Source organism: Triticum urartu, chromosome 1A (genome assembly GCF_056163025.1).
Source record: "Triticum urartu cultivar PI428250 chromosome 1A, HENAU_Tu73, whole genome shotgun sequence".
NCBI classification, from domain to species: Eukaryota; Viridiplantae; Streptophyta; class Magnoliopsida; order Poales; family Poaceae; genus Triticum; species Triticum urartu.
Genome location: NC_141873.1, coordinates 548,678,144 through 548,695,696, shown reverse-complemented (window position 1 = coordinate 548,695,696; position 17,553 = coordinate 548,678,144). Strand labels below are relative to the sequence as shown.

General features: G+C 47.6%; 1 pseudogene; it reads right to left on the bottom strand.

Moving 5' to 3' along the window:
* Positions 1-12,427: 12,427 nt before the first annotated feature.
* On the bottom strand, positions 12,428-15,122 carry LOC147992546 (uncharacterized; annotated as a pseudogene).
* Between the last annotated feature and the right edge of the window lie 2,431 nt (positions 15,123-17,553).

Sequence of the window (17,553 nt, the reverse complement as noted above, 5' to 3'; positions counted from 1 at the left end):
AGCCGCTACTAATTTGGCATGGCCAATCCATGGCCATGGCCGAGCATGAGTGTGTTGTGTGTGTCCGGCCCAAATACTAGTTTAGGGGCTAGTTAATTTTCTTAGTCTAATTAGTAGGAGTACTAGTTAATTAGTCCAATAGTAGATGACATGTGGACCCGCTGTTAGTTTAAAGAAGAACAAAATTTCACAAAAGTCTAAGTCAATGACATGTGGCCCCTTACATTGTTCATATGTTGACTAGTCAACATTTGACTGGGTCAACCCAACCCCACTGGTCCCACTGTCATACACTACTGCTAGAATAACACTAGGTGACAAAAGTATTTCGCTGTTTCATTTTCGAATTAATGTAGAAAATCATTTTAAACTTTGTAAATTCATAAAAATTAAACCGTAGCTCGGATGAAAATACTTTGTACATGATAATTGTTCAGAACGACGAGACGAATCCGGCTACGCAGTCCGTTCGTTCGTCACACATCCCTAGCATAGCAAACACACAACTTTCCACCTCTGGTTCATCTGCCTGAAAACGCAAAACACCGGGAATTCTTTCCCGGATGTTTCCCCCCTTCGCCGGTATCGCCTGTCCCTACGTTAGGTCACCCCTAGCACAACGTATTGCCGCGTCTTGCTTTGTGTTACATTTGATTGCTCTGTTATTTATTGTGTTCCGCCTCTGTTACTCCTTTCCGGTAGACTCCGAGACCGCTGCCGATGTCCGTGTGTTCGACTACATCGAAGATGACCCCTCCTTCTTGCCAGAGCAACCAGGCAAGCCCCCCCTTTGATCACTAGATATCGCCTATTCTTCTCTCTATTGCTTGCATTAGAGTAGTGTAGCATGTTACTGCTTTCCGTTAATCCTATTCTGATGCATAGCCTGTCATTGTTGTTCCAGCTGTTGATACCTTACCTGCAATCCTAAATGCTTAGTATATGATGCTAGATTATCATCAGTGGCCCTACACTCTTGTCCGTCTGCCATGCTATACTACTGGGCCGTGATCACTTCGGGAGGTGATCACGGGCATATCATATATACTTATACTGTTACATTACTTATGATACTGTTCGGAGTTGGGGGCTGAAGGGGCAGGTGGCTCCATCCCAGTAGAGGTGGGCCTGGGTTCACGATGGCCCCCTGCTGCTACTTTGTGGCGGAGCGACAGGGCATGTTGAGACCACCTAGGAGAGAGGTGGGCCTGGCCCTGGTCGGCGTTCGCGGATACTTAACACGTTTAATGAGATCTTGGTATTTGATCTGAGTCTAGCCACTGGCCTATACACACTAACCATCTACGCGGGGACAGTTATGGGCACTCGACGTCGTGGTATCAGCCAAAGCCTTCGTGACGTCAGCGACTGAGCGGCGCGCGCCGGGTTGGACCGCGTAACGCAACTTCCTTTGTAATGGAGGTTACTAGGTATGCTCTCCGGCCGCGTACGCAACGTGCAGGTGTGCAATGGGCGATGGGCCCAAACCCCTGCGCCATAGTATTTAGACCGGCGTGCTGACCTCTCTGTTGTGCATAGGTAGGGCTGCGACGTGTTGATCTTCCGAGGCCGGGCATGACCCAGGAAAGTGTGTCCGGACAAAGGGGATCGAGCGTGTTGGGAAATGTGGTGCACCCCTGCAGGGAAGTTGATCTATTCGAATAGCCGTGTCCCTCGGTAAAAGGACGACCCGGAGTTGTACCTTGACCTTATGACAACTAGAACCGGATGCTTAATAAAACACACCCTTCCAAGTGCCAGATACAACCGGTGGTCGCTCTCTCACAGGGCGACGAGGGGAGGATCATCGGTTAGGATTATGCTATGCGATGCTACTTGGTGAACTTACCATCTACTCTCTTCTCCTTCTGCAAGATGGAGGTTACCAGAAGCGTAGTCTTCGAAAGGACTAGCTATCCCCCTCTTATTTTGGCATTCTGCAGTTCAGTCCATATATGATACCCTTATTCCATTTGATACCAATGCATACATATGTAATGTAGCTCCTTGCTTGCGAGTACTTTGGATGAGTACTCACGGTTGCTTTGCTTCCCCTTTTCCCCCTTTCCTATACCCGATTGCTGCGACCAGACGTTGTAGCCCAGGAGCTAGACGCCACCGTCGACGACGACTACTACTACTCGGGAGGTGCCTACTACTACGTGCAGCCTGCTGGTGACGACCAGGAGTAGTTTAGGAGGATCCCAGGCAGGAGGCATGCGCCTCTTTCGATCTATATCCCAGTTTGTGCTAGCCTTCTTAAGACAAACTTGTTTAACTTATGTCTGTACTCAGATATTGTTGCTTCTGCTGACTCGTCTATGATCGAGCTCTTGTATTCGAGCCCTCGAGGCCCCTGGCTTGTAATATGATGCTTGTATGACTTATTTTTATTTGTAGAGTTGTGTTGTGATATCTTCCCGTGAGTCTCTGATCGTGATCGTACACGTTTGCGTGTATGATTAGTGTACGGTCAAATCGGGGGCGTCACAAGTTGGTATCAGAGCCGACTGCCTGTAGGAATCCCCCTTTTCAACTCCTTGGCCGAAGTTGAGTCTAGTCATTGAATTTTTTTTACTAACATGGCTGTGTGGCTTACGGGCCCACGTCGCCATTGGGTGGTATTAGGATATTTCACTCCTTGTCTATACTCTGGAACTCTGATCTCTCTTCTATTCGGGTTAAATGAATTTTGCTAAATCTAACATTAGGATCTCGTTATCACTTTCACCCGGAGAGCCCCTTATTACCAATGATCGTCCGCTGCACGTGAAGACCCTGAAGATACTCTCTGCTGTTAACCCGAGAGCTTGTGTTCATCGCATTTGCAATTCCTCTTCCACCGTCAACCCTTATGGATAACTACTTGCAGTTGTTATTCTTACATTCGTCCCCAGTTGGTCTTGTTATTACAAGATACCCCGAAATACTCGTCATTGTTTCGATAATATTTTGAGCTTACTGCCTTGCCGTTCTTTGTCATCTGAATACCCCTATGGATAATTCTCGCACTTATCGAGTATCCACTCATCCCCCAGTTGTTCATGTGTTTCACAATGGTCTTCGAAATACTATTTGATCCTCCAAAAATCCTTAGTAGCTTATTGCTCTGTAATACTTGTCTGCTTGCATTATGGATGCTTTACATATGTCTGGCAATATTCGTTAGTATCCTTAGACACCGTTATTTTGATCCTATTGATTCAACATGAGTGCGAATGCACGCAATCATCAGTTGATCCTTTTAAATTATCTTTTTGGCTCAGACGTCATTTTTGAACATGAGCTTGTTCTCGACCAATCTGTTTGCCGTCAATTGTACCCTTAGGTCTATTGAACTTATCCACCCTTGATCAGAGCGTCTGCTTCTGATCCTTCTATTTGGAAATCATAATGCCTTTGATATCTAAGCATCAAATCATTCAGGTGTCCTATAATCTGATGCCGTTGCAACCTTTCTTCAACTGACTGTGTGCCGATGCTCACATCAGCTCCGCTATGGACCGTCAGATCCTTTATTGGATTATTATTCGACAGTATCCTCCTTATTCAATAACCTTGTAAGCCTTTCTTCGGATACATAATGCTTTTGGTAAATTGTATCCTCTGTTTTTCTCAACCATGCTCTGTTTTCGAGCTGGTGGTATTTACGATTGAAGCTTGTGGTATATGTTTCCACGATACCCTGACGGGTTGAACCTATGCCTTTCTTAATCTGTGTGAACCTGAAAGTTTTCATGGGTCATACTCCTCTGGTAATTCACCAGGTAGGTTTTGACACTGAAATCATTTTTTTATCTAGAGCAGTAAATGAAAGGTTATGCATTGAAGAAGTGGGAGTCGACCTTGAACTTTGTGTTCATGCCCATGGACACGATGTAGATCTTATCATTAGAGCTTCTCTTAAATTAAATTTTCCCTTGGTATAAGTTCTTATATCTGGGATCTGGCCTTTTGCAATTGTGGTTTCGACCATATGTTCTTCTTTGACCCCATTTCACGGGCAAGTTTGAGCACTTGTCTTCTGTGGATCAATACACCAGTCCAACCTCTATTTTGTTCTACCTTCGAGTATTACCCCCTGGTATCTCGAGGATATCAACCCATTGCACTTCATCTTATGAATTTCTGATGAAGTAGTACCTTTCCCCGTCATAATCAGTCCATGGATTCTGGGTTGTCGTCAATCGAGAATGCCGATTAGTGAATCGAATCTGCACTACAATTCAGTACCTTCTAGTACTTTGTTGTTGAGGAGTTTAATACTCCATCACGTCATTCCTAGCCTGATCGGCTATATTCATTATTGTGCTAAATGTTAACTGTGCTACCTGGTCCTTATTCTCGGAGCACAACTTTCGATGAGGAGCTAAACTTACGTCGATCTTCCTTGTCATACCATTTCGCCTTGAACATCAAGCTTGATTTCGAGTTTGTGTCGTACCCTTGGTTGCAATAACTTTTCGCATCACCATTCTTTTGACTTGATGTCATTGCCCATCGATTACATCTTCAAGAAACCTCTCGACAAGTGTGTCGTGATCATCGTCAACATTTTAACTTCTTCCGAGATATCAATTAAATTCATGATGAGAAATTCCATGCTTGCCCTCGATGATTTGTGTTGTCATCGACCACTTTATTGCCTTCCCTCGAACACAAACTTGTTCGTGTTCTGGGTTATACCTTGAGTTCCTTGCTATCCATCATTTGTTCTTCTTTACCTTGGAATATTACCACCTTTAATGACAAGATGTCATGGGAAATTTCACCACCTCTTGAGAACTCTTAATACAAGTGATACTTCTCACCATCATCATTCCTTCTTAGTACCCGTGTTATTTATAACCGGAATGCCGACAAATGAACTATGAGGTGTAAAATTCAAAACTTCTAGCAACCCTATTGCTTTGCAGTTAATGGTTGACAGTTCATTCTTAGACTCTTGGATAACGAATCACCATTCTAACATTGATCATGCTACCTAAGCCCTTATTTTGGGTGCACTTTTCAACCAATGTTTAACTATGTATGTTTTCCTTGAGCATACCTCATTATATCAGTTGATCTGACAAGTGTTACCTCCTTGTTCACATAATGATGGAAATCCGTCTTTGGTTAATCTCGATGAATTGTCGCTGACTCCATCAACCACATCCTCATTTTCTCCTTGGTTAATGATGAACTTTTGTTTTGGAACTTGCTTCTATAGTTCATTTCCCGAGAATCTTATAATGTCATCTTGTCAATTTGTGTTGCACCTTTTCTTCTCAGGCATCCTAAGTCTGAGGTATCCTGACACCAATCGGATCTGAACCTCGGTCAGGTATGATGGTTGGAACATTTTCCAAGCGTTATAACATTGGTCTTCATGTGACCTGGTAAGGTGATGTCATGCCTAGCACACCTGGCCGGAGGACCTAGTGTTATAGTTTCCTTTTTAACAAGGTTAACCATTTTTCCATGAGGAAATTGAATGCCTTGTTTAATAAGTTATCCTGATGGATCCTTCGTGTATCCGAAGTCCGACCCTTGCTTGAAGACCATATCAATGCTATCTCGAAGCATGTCTGTGGTACTCTGATCACGATAAGAACATTTGAAACACCATGCTAAATTTCCTTTATCAATTATTCAAACACCGTTGTTTGGGTAATGTCATGAACTTCCTCTCCCCTAATCTAAATGGTTTTCTACTTTCTATCCCGTCATGGATATCATGCTCTGCTTGTCCTTGGGAAGGATATATCCCTGAAACATGTGTTTAAACACATTTTCCTTTCCATTGTTATGTTTAATATGATGATCACCTTTTCCTTTCCATTGTTTTGTTTAAACTTACTGGTGATCTATATGAGCTAAGCAGTAATATTCTCCTGCTTAGGTAAGCACCTCGTTGAACTACTCTGTCAGTAAGACCCTGTTAATATTGTTGATAATATTCCGGTAACCACCGATGGACGAGAACTTTGCCTGTTGGTCCGCCTCGTTCAACGAGCAGGAAAATGGTTCTCTTCGTCCCTCGCCCTTGGTACCAACGTTGTTGCCAACATAAATGGCAGGCTACCCTCTGACATGCCTTACTTACATGATCGTGCAAGAAGTCACCGCCCTTTCCACCTTTATCCCACATGATGGGCCCATAACCCACAGTTCCACAGGATCGAAACTTGACTCTCCTGTACACCTCCCTTGTTCCCGAAGTTATTCCTCACGCGTGACCTCATATGTAATTCGCGAGCCACCTTCTGAGAGATCATCAATTCTGGTATGAGACACAATACTTATTCCCGTTGCTTGAACCCCTTTCACACTTTGTTTCAGGCATCGAACGATTGCCTACCCGCTTGAAACTTCTTATTTTACCTTCTTACTTTGCTCCCGATATTTTCTTAAGTTTCAACTTGAGAGTTACTTTCTACCACCTTCCCTGAGTTATAAACTAGATAGCCACCTTGTAGAGTTTCGTTTTTCTGAAGCTACCCCTTATCCTTTTCGTAAGTATGATGGAGTTCCCGAAGAAAGGATGCTAACTTCATCATGATGACCTCAGGCTGAAGTGTGAAGACACCAGCGTTATGGATCGACCACTTCGAGGAGAGCAATTAAGACCGAGAACACTCGCTAGAATTTCGTAACCAGAACCTTCCCCCCTACGCCTATTAAATCTCGGGACGAGATTTCTTGTAGTGGAGGAAAATTGTGACGCCCGGATAATTAAGCTACAGTGAACCTCTGTTAATGATGCCGCGTCACCTCGATTACGGTTGTTAACCTCACGTTAGTTCAAACCGGTTTAGAATTAAACTTCAAAAAAAGTCGACTGGTGAAAGTTTTGAAGCATTAAAGCTAATATGTTCGGTTTGTGCCAATTAATCCATACTAAAGGTTGGTGAAGAAACCACATTTTTATAAAATGTTTAAATGCACTAAGCTAATTAAAACAGTAGCTAAAACCATTAGTTAAATGCTTTTGTATTTTTTAAAATACTAAACTATTTTATTTTGGGTTTGAACTTTTTGTGGCATTGTCTAATTTTGGAATGTGAATTATGGGGACAAGTTTCCTATTTTACTATACTTATTTGCTATTTAAGATAAGTACAAACATAACAAATAAAAAGAAACAGAAAAAGAAAAGGGAAAACAAAAAAAGGGGGGAAATAGAAACTAACCTAACCTGCTGGGCACTTAGCCCACCTAGCAAAGCTCACGGCCCAGCCCACCCCCAGCTCCTTCAACCTATCTCTACAGGAGGCGGGGGAAGGCGTGGCGGCCATCCACGGCGCCATGGCCGCGGTGGCAGCCATCCCGCGGCTTCCCCTCCGTGGATAAGGTCACACCCGAGCCCCTGGACATAACCCTAGCGCCATTACCTCTTTCCCTCGCTTGTTCTCTTCGCCGCAAACACACACCCGAAACCACCACGCCATGCCATCGTAGTTGTCGCGGCCACTGACCTCCACGCCGTCTAGGAATGCGCCAGGAGAATCGCCATCGTCTGCTGCTTCCTCTTCATCCACGACCTCGAGCCCGGAGTCCCTACATCGCGTGGATCGGGCGGCTTCATCGTCCTCGGCCACCGCTGCCTCCGTCGTGGATCCGCGCCACCGCACATCCTCGAACCACCCGAGCACGTCTCCGACCCCATCTCGGTGAGCTACGCGGTTCCCACCTTTTTCCCCTTCAACTCCGCCTCCGTGGACCGTCGTCCCCAAGCTCGGCCGTCATTGTCCATGGCCGCGCTCGATTTCTTGCGTACACACGCGCCCGCGCCACCCCTTGCCGATGTTTGCTGCTCCAACCCCGGCTGCCCCTGCTCACCCGGGCGGCCGCCGGTGCGCGTGACGCCGTGAGCCGCCGTGCCCGCTACCGCCCTGCTTCTTCCCTGCCGGTGCCCGCCTGCTGCCGCGACTGCTTCTGCCCTGCCGCCGCGGTCGCGCGCTGCTCTGCCTACTGCTTCCTGCGGTGCTGCCACTGCCGCTGCTGCTGCCCCGCTATGCTAGCCCGCGTGCGTGCGCGCCGCGCCCTTGCTCGCCTTTTGCTCCTGCTGCTTGCCGATGTTAGTTGTTGCTGCTCCCTGTTCTGCTCGTACTGCTGCTGCTTCTCGCCACTGCTACTTGCTACGCAGCATCGTTGATCCTCGCGTGCTACTACATCCTGGACGCTAGCTACTACTGCTCCTAAATGTTGATGCTTGCCGCGGCTGCTAGGTGATGCTCCAGCCGCTACTAATTTGGCATGGCCAATCCATGGCCATGGCCGAGCATGAGTGTGTTGTGTGTGTCTGGCCCAAATACTAGTTTAGGGGCTAGTTAATTTTCTTAGTCTAATTAGTAGGAGTACTAGTTAATTAGTCCAATAGTAGATGACATGTGGACCCGCTGTTAGTTTAAAGAAGAACAAAATTTCACAAAAGTCTAAGTCAATGACATGTGGCCCCTTACACTGTTCATATGTTGACTAGTCAACATTTGACTGGGTCAACCCAACCCCACTGGTCCCACTGTCATACACTACTGCTAGAATAACACTAGGTGACAAAAGTATTTCGCTGTTTCATTTTCGAATTAATGTAGAAAATCATTTTAAACTTTGTAAATTCATAAAAATTAAACTGTAGCTCGGATGAAAATACTTTGTACATGATAGTTGTTCAGAACGATGAGACGAATCCGGCTACGCAGTCCGTTCGTCCGTCACACATCCCTAGCATAGCAAACACGCAACTTTCCACCTCTGGTTCATCTGCCTGAAAACGCAAAACACCTGGAATTCTTTCCCGGATGTTTCCCCCCTTCGCCGGTATCGCCTGTCCCTATGTTAGGTCACCCCTAGCACAACGTATTGCCGCGTCTTGCTTTGTGTTACATTTGATTGCTCTGTTATTTATTGTGTTCCGCCTCTGTTACTCCTTTCCGGTAGACTCCGAGACCGCTGCCGATGTCCGTGTGTTCGACTACATCGAAGATGACCCCTCCTTCTTGCCAGAGCAACCAGGCAAGCCCCCCCTTTGATCACAAGATATCGCCTATTCTTCTCTCTATTGCTTGCATTAGAGTAGTGTAGCATGTTACTGCTTTCAGTTAATCCTATTCTGATGCATAGCATGTCATTGTTGCTCCAGCTGTTGATACCTTACCTGCAATCCTAAATGCTTAGTTTATGATGCTAGATTATCATCAGTGGCCCTACACTCTTGTCCGTCTGCCATGCTATACTACTGGGCCGTGATCACTTCGGGAGGTGATCACGGGCATATCATATATACTTATACTGTTACATTACTTATGATACTGTTCGGAGATGGGGGCTGAAGGGGCAGGTGGCTCCATCCCGGTAGAGGTGGGCCTGGGTTCACGACGGCCCCCTGCTGCTACTTTGTGGCGGAGCGACAGGGCATGTTGAGACCACCTAGGAGAGAGGTGGGCCTGGCCCTGGTCGGCGTTCGCGGATACTTAACACGTTTAATGAGATCTTGGTATTTGATCTGAGTCTGGCCACTGGCCTATACACACTAACCATCTACGCGGGGACAGTTATGGGCACTCGACGTCGTGGTATCAGCCAAAGCCTTCGTGACGTCAGCGACTGAGCGGCGCGCGCGCCGGGTTGGACCGCGTAACGCAACTTCCTTTGTAATGGAGGTTACTAGGTATGCTCTCCGGCCGCGTACGCAACGTGCAGGTGTGCAATGGGCGATGGGCCCAGACCCCTGCGCCATAGGATTTAGACCGGCGTGCTGACCTCTCTGTTGTGCCTAGGTAGGGTTGCGACGTGTTGATCTTCCGAGGCCGGGCATGACCCAGGAAAGTGTGTCCGTACAAAGGGGATCGAGCGTGTTGGGAAATGTGGTGCACCCCTGCAGGGAAGTTGATCTATTCGAATAGCCGTGTCCCTCGGTAAAAGGACGACCCGGAGTTGTACCTTGACCTTATGTCAACTAGAACCGGATACTTAATAAAACACACCCTTCCAAGTGCCAGATACAACCGGTGGTCGCTCTCTCACAGGGCGACGAGGGGAGGATCATCGGTTAGGATTATGCTATGTGATGCTACTTGGTGAACTTACCATCTACTCTCTTCTCCTACTGCAAGATGGAGGTTACCAGAAGTGTTGGGGAACGTTGCAGAAAACAAATTTTTTTTCCTACGTTTCACCAAGATCATCTATGGAGTCAACTAGCAACGAGAGGAGAGTGCATCTACATACCCTTGTAGATCGCGAGCGGAAGCATTCAAGAGAACGGGGATGATGGAGTCGTACTCGCCGTGATCCAAATCACCGATGACCAAGTGCCGAACGGACGGCACCTCCGCGTTCAACACACGTACGGAGCGGATGACGTCTCCTCCTTCTTGATCCAGCAAGGGGGAAGGAGAGGTTGATGAAGATCTAGCAGCACGACGGCGTGGTGGTGGATGCAGCAGTGATCGCAGCAGGGCTTCGCCGAGTTTCTGCGAGAGGGAGAGGTGTAGCAGGGGAGAGGGAGGCGCCAAGACTTGAGGTGCGGCTACCCTCCCTCCCCCCCTTTATATAGGCCCCTGGAGGGGCGCCGGCCCTGGAGATGGGATCTCCCAAGGGGGCGGCGGCCAAGGGGGTTGGAGTGCCCCCCAAGGCAAGTGGAGGCGCCCCCCACCCTAGGGTTTCCAACCCTAGGCGCAGGGGCGCCCAAGGGGGGGCGCACCAGCCCAGTATGGGCTGGTTCCCCTCCCCACTTCATCCCATGGGGCCCTCCGGGATGGGTGGCCCCACCCGATGGACCCCCGGGACCCATCCGGTGGTCCCGGTACAATACCGGTGACCCCGAATCTTTCCCGATGGCCGAAACTACACTTCCTATATATAATTCTTCACATGCGGACCATTCCGGAACTCCTCGTGACGTCCAGGATCTCATCCGGGACTCCGAACAACTTTCGGATTACTGCATACTCATATCTCTACAACCCTAGCGTCACCGAACCTTAAGTGTGTAGACCCTACGGGTTCGGGAGACACGTAGACATGACCGAGACGGCTCTCCGACCAATAACCAACAGCGGAATCTGGATACCCATGTTGGCTCCCACATGCTCCTCGATGATCTCATCGGATGAACCACGATGTCGAGGACTTAATCAATCCCGTATTCAATTCCCTTTGTCAATCGGTACGTTACTTGCCCGAGACTCGATCGTCGGTATCCCAATACCTTGTTCAGTCTCGTTACCGGCAAGTCACTTTACTCGTGCCGTAATGCATGATACCGTGATCAACCACTTGATCACATTGATCTCATTATGATGATGCATTACCGAGTGGGCCCAGAGATACCTCTGCGTCATACGGAGTGACAAATCCTAGTCTCGATTCGTGTCAACCCAACAGACACTTTCGGAGACACCTGTAATGTACCTTTATAGTCACCCAGTTACGTTGTGACGTTTGGCACACCCAAAGCACTCCTACGGTATCCGGGAGTTGCACAATCTCATGGTCTAAGGAAATGATACTTGACATTCAGAAAAGCTACAGCAAACGAACTACACGATCTTTGAGCTAAGCTTAGGATTGGGTCTTGTCCATCACATCATTCTCCTAATGATGTGATCCTGTTATCAATGACATCCCCATGTCCATAGCCAGGAAACCATGACTATCTGTTGATCAACGAGCTAGTCAACTAGAGGCTCACTAGGGACACATTGTGGTCTATGTATTCACACATGTATTACGATTTCCGGATAATACAATTATAGCATGAATAATAGACAATTATCATGAACAAGGAAATATAATAATCATTTTATTATTGCCTCTAGGGCATATTTCCAACAAGAAGCGTAGTCTTCGAGAGGACTAGCTATCCCCCTCTTATTCCGGCATGCAGTTCAGTCCACATATGATACCCATATTCCATTTGATACCAATGCATACATATGTAGTGTAGCTCCTTGCTTGCGAGTACTTTGGATGAGTACTCACGGTTGCTTTGCTTCCCCTTTTTCCCCTTTCCTATACCCGGTTGCTGCGACCAGACGTTGGAGCCCAGGAGCTAGACACCACCGTCGACGACGACTACTACTACTCGGGATGTGCCTACTACTACGTGCAGCCCGCTGGCGACGACCAGGAGTAGTTTAGGAGGATCCCAGGCAGGAGGCCTGCGCCTCTTTCGATCTATATCCCAGTTTGTGCTAGTCTTCTTAAGGCAAACTTGTTTAACTTATGTCTGTACTCAGATATTGTTGCTTCCGCTGACTCGTCTATGATCGAGCTCTTGTATTCGAGCCCTCGAGGCCCCTGGCTTGTAATATGATGCTTGTATGACTTATTTTTATTTGTAGAGTTGTGTTGTGATATCTTCCCGTGAGTCTCTGATCATGATCGTACACGTTTGCGTGTATGATTAGTGTACGGTCAAATCGGGGGCGTCACAATATCACACTTGGGAAAGACACTAAAATGATTTACACCATGTCTTTGGATCAAGTCTTTCAGTCCAGTGGAAAGCAGCTGCACTGTGTCCATCCATTTTCTCACAGTTTTGGCTCCATTTAACCATGTTTGGTGCTCTTGCAATGGCCCACAGATCCTGCTTCAGTTGCTCTCCTTTGTGCTTCTCATTGAAATTCTGATAAATATGCCTAACACAAAACCTATGCTCAGCATCTGGCTAGATTATTTGCACAGCATTGATCAAACCTTTCTGCTTGTCACTCATAATAGTGAAAGGAGCAGTATTTGTGATGTTAAGGTCATCTCTCAATGTAGTGAGAAACCACTCCCAAGAACTAGTGCACTCTACTTCTACCCAACCCATTGCAATGGGGAAAATGCAGTCATTAGGATCAATACCCACTGCACTAAGCAACACTCCTTTAAACCTATTTTTCATGTGACAGCCATCAATGAAAATAATAGGCCTGCATCCCTTGAGCCAACCCCTTTTGCATGCATCATAAGACCAATATAGAGTTTTCAGACATTTCCTGCCCTGCGGGAAGTCTTTGTCTCTAACAACCTCAGTTGACAGAAGAAATGTAGACCCAGGGTTGGTATTCCTCAATTCATGACCATAGTCCCTAAGCCTACTAAACTGCTCTACTTCATCACCATGGATCTCCTTAAGTGCTGCAGTTCTTGCCCTAGCTAGCTTCCATCTGTTAGGGGTGACATGAAATTCATTGGTGGTTTTTCTTGAAAATGTACCTAGTGACATCTTCTGGTCATCTCTGAACTCATTTATGAAATACTTGCACAGGAATTTTGCTGTCAGTGACCTTATCTTTCATTTCTTCTGACACACATGTTCTCCATAGTAAGTCTTGATGACAAAACCCCTTGTCTTGTTGTCATTGCAAGCATACAGATACCATGGGCAACCATCTTCACAAACTGCTTCAAGTCTCCTCTTATCATTCTTTATCTTCTTGATCTGCACTCTGTTTCTAACTGAATATGCAGTCAGTGCATGTCTTAGCTCAACCATATCAGCAAATACCATCCCTATTTTAAACACAGGGGAAATCATGTCCACCTTTGCATTGAAAGTTTTAAACTTGTACCTAAGTTCATCTGCTTGCTCAGTTGATAGGTTGAGATCTTCATCCTCAAGCAAGTATTCAGGCTCCACATCATCCTCATCCTGATCAGCTTCTTCATCAACATCAAAGTCAATGTTGTCATCATAAAGATCATCATCACCATCATCTATGTCATAGTCACTGTCACTGAAATCAGAATCTGAAACAACTACATCTTCAATAATTGTTTCTCCATCTTCAGTTAGCATGTTGTGCTCAGCATCCTCAATAAGCAAACTTTGTGGGTCTGTTCCAATTGGTGCAATCTCTAAAAAGGGATCTTCAGTTAGCAAGTTCTGCTCAGCACCATCAATAAGCAAAATCTCTGGGCCTGTTCCATTTGCTGCAATCTCTGACAAAGGATCTTCTACAAAGACTGAAACTAGGCTATGGGAAGGGGATGCATTTGCTGTTGCAGAACTTGTTGTTGATGGTATCAAAGATAGGGGCAATGTGCACACCAAGTCAGACCTGAAGTTACTGATGAAATCTGTATGGTCAACCATGACTACAAGCATCTTATGCTCAGCACTAGCTCTTATCATATGATGCACATCCTCATCACTGCTAATTCTGATCAAACCATCTGAGATTGGTTTATTTGGTTTTCTCAAGTAAATGATGTGCTCATTCAAAGGATATCCCAACCAAACCAAGTGTTGTTCAAGGAATGCATAAGAGAAAGTGCCAGAGTCAACAAAGTCTAGCACCTCAACAGAAGGGTTCCAGTACTCCAGGTTTCTGATTGGGCCACAGAAAATTCCACCATGCTCAAGTTTCAGTGTAAAAAATGGACTGTCCACATTTTCTCCATTTGCTGCATCACACACTATATTCAAAACAAAGATGCATCAGTTGAAAAACAAATATTCAGTTAACTGAATAAACAAAGATTTAACATACTTGAACAATAGCTTAAGGTTCAGTTAACTGAACCTTTCAGTTACCTATAGTAAGCTGAAAAAAATTCTGATAACTACAGTACTTGACAAAATTCTGATAACTATAGTAACTGCAAATATTCAGTTAACTACAGTAACTGAACATATTCAGTTAAATATAGTAACTGAACATATTCATTGAACTACAGATAACTGAACATGTTCAACAACAAAAACTAGTTAAATTTCACAACACGAACAGATGCTTGAGTAGAGTACAGGCTAAAGCAGAACAAAAAGGCAACTACAAAGGCATTAACATCTAATTTGTCCCCCATAAACCCTAGCTATCGTGTCGAACCCAAACCTAATTTCATCGGCCGAAAACCTAGCTCCACTTCGCCATACATGACCCTACTGAAAAAACACAACTAGACGACCCCGATTCGAGCACAAATGGACGCGATTCGAGCTGCAAACGGCGGGGCGACGAGCTCAGAGGAGCAAAGCAGAGGAGAGGAGAGGGAGGAAAAGAAAGCAGAGATGGGGCGCCGAGCTCACAGTAATCAGGAGGGAATGCACCCAACGGCCGGACGAGATGAGCAGATGCCGGCGTCTCCATGCCGCCGGCGAACGGCGTCGACGACGCCTCGGTCGCTGACGTCACCATCGCCTCGCCAGCCCGTGAGCTCTGTCGCCCCGACAGCGACCAACCTCTCCCTCTCGAACGAACGTGAACTCGATTCCGACAGATTTAATTCAGGTGGGGGTGAGTGCGGGTTGATTCAGCGAAACGGCAGGGGGTTTTGTGAAAATATGCATGCGCTGACCGGCCCAGCCAATTGGCAAGTTCTCATTGGTCTGGGACTAAAACATCACATTGGATGCAAGTTGGGGTATGGTTTAGTCTAGTTTTGCAAGTTTGGGACTAGATCATCACATCCTATACAAGTTAGGGTACCTAGGCTGCTATTACCTCTAATTTTAACCATGCGCCCTGATGCATCCAACACGTGGTGCCATACAACCTCCATCACATCCAGAATGCCTGCACCTGAAAATTCTCATTATATTTGGGAAAGAGGTAGGAGCGGTTAGGCCTCTGCGCGGTGGTTCTGAGCTCGCCGTTTTTGCCGTACTTGAGCTGAAACATCGACAAACGGATCATGCACTTGCTACCGGTGCTGGTGCATCGCCTCCGCTTAAATCTTTCTTGCGGCACAACCTCGACGAGACAATAGGTACTGTCACCCATGTACGCAAGACTAGCTGGGACGTGCCTATCCCTGTATAGCCTCATGGCCTCCGCATGAGGATCGAACAACCTCTCCATGCATAACTTCCAGGCCGGCTGCGCGCGGGGGGCTCTCGTTGGGACAAATGACGTCGCACGAGGAGATGTAGCCATCTGGGTCTCCATGCGCCTTGTGGAGCCCAACCCATGCATCGAGCTCCTTGTCGTAGTGGACTTGGCCGAAAAAGGGTAGACCCCACTCGCAATGGCCCGTCCACTTGCCGCTCTCGATGTCGTAGGAGTAGGTGCGGGAGGGGATGCCCTCGCCGAAGTGGCCCAAGGCACCATTGCCAGCGCCCTCGCTCCAGGGGTCCGAGGCTCCACCCCCCCTCCACCGATACAAACAGTGTGCGCCCTCCTCCCTCCGGATGCACTGCGATCGACAACATTTGGTACACGTTGAAAGGGAGTGTCGATGGGATGCTGCTCCATGACCAGTGGTCTTTGTTCCCCCACCAGTACGCCTCCTTGTCCGTCGACGGAGGCACATCTTCGAGGCGATGCATGCATCCTTCGGAGCAACCCTCCTGATCATCCAAGTTACCCACGAAGGTGTACAGCTGGTTCCCTGCCGCTGCGGCGTGGATCTAATGACCATGCAAAGGTTTTGGAAGATCAGGGATGATAGACAGCCCCGCTGTCTCGGTGTCGTACGCGAGGGTGACGCAACCTGTCCCCGAGGAGCTTAGATTTCCGATGGCGATGATGTTGCTGCCAACGGCGGCGAAGCTCCAGTAATTAGTTTGTTTGCTTGATTGGCGGTGGACGGGAGGCCGCAGGGCCAAGTCGCCGCCGTCCGAGCCGTCGTGCAGGTCCAGCTTGTGAATGCTGAAGCCCTTCTTCCAGTCGTCGAGCACCAGGTACAGATGCCCCTTCCTGTAGCCTGCGAACGTGCGGCCGTACCGGTGAGCAGAGGCAGGGGTCACGACCTTGGCCTCCGAGCAGCGATCGATGTGGCTGTTCGTCGTCTTGTCCTCGGACGACATGTAGCTCCCGGACGGGATCGTGTCCGCACGGCGGCCAAGGCGGCGGCACTCGTGGCGACGGGAGAGGAGATGGCGAGGGTGACGCCCAGCGAGGAACGGCCGGAGCATCGTGCCTGCGGTGCGCGCGCTGGTAGATCAGCGCCGGGGTGTGGTTGCTAGGAGCTGCTAGGGTTGCGTGAGATCGATTCTTCCGGCCGATAGACTTTTTTTGGCCGATTGACGTGTTGTTCTCCGGTGCGAAACTACGAATGTTGCGTTACGGATCAGGGATAGCTCTGCTGGTTTTGGGCCTTAATTTGAGTGGAAGCCGACGTGCATGGATGGATTATCATGGGCTCAGTACGGGGCATGGAGTATGATGATTTTTTTTGAGGGAAACACCAAATTTATTTAAGCAAAGTTAGGAATTTCATCCGCTAACACACTAAGAATGCAGTCAGGCGGCGACATCCGCCATTCAACACACACCTCGTCCCCTACTGCTAGCTTAGCCAGAATGTGAGCGGCCCTGTTCGCTGTCCGCCGTCTCCAAGTGACCTTGCAGCCATTCCATTCATGCATCAATCGCTTGATGTCTTCAACGATCGGAGCAGCCACCGATAGGTTCTTGCTGTTGCCATTGATCATGCTCACCGCTTCTTTGCAATCCATCTCAACCTGCAGCTGTTGCACCCCCAGCTCACGCCCAAATAGAAGCGCTTGTCTACACGCCTTCAACTCCACAAGCTCAGGCTTTGAGGTATAAGGGAAGAAGTGGGCCATCGCCCCCCGGAACGCTCCCCCATGATCGCGGAGAACCACACCCCCGCCCCCATGGCCTG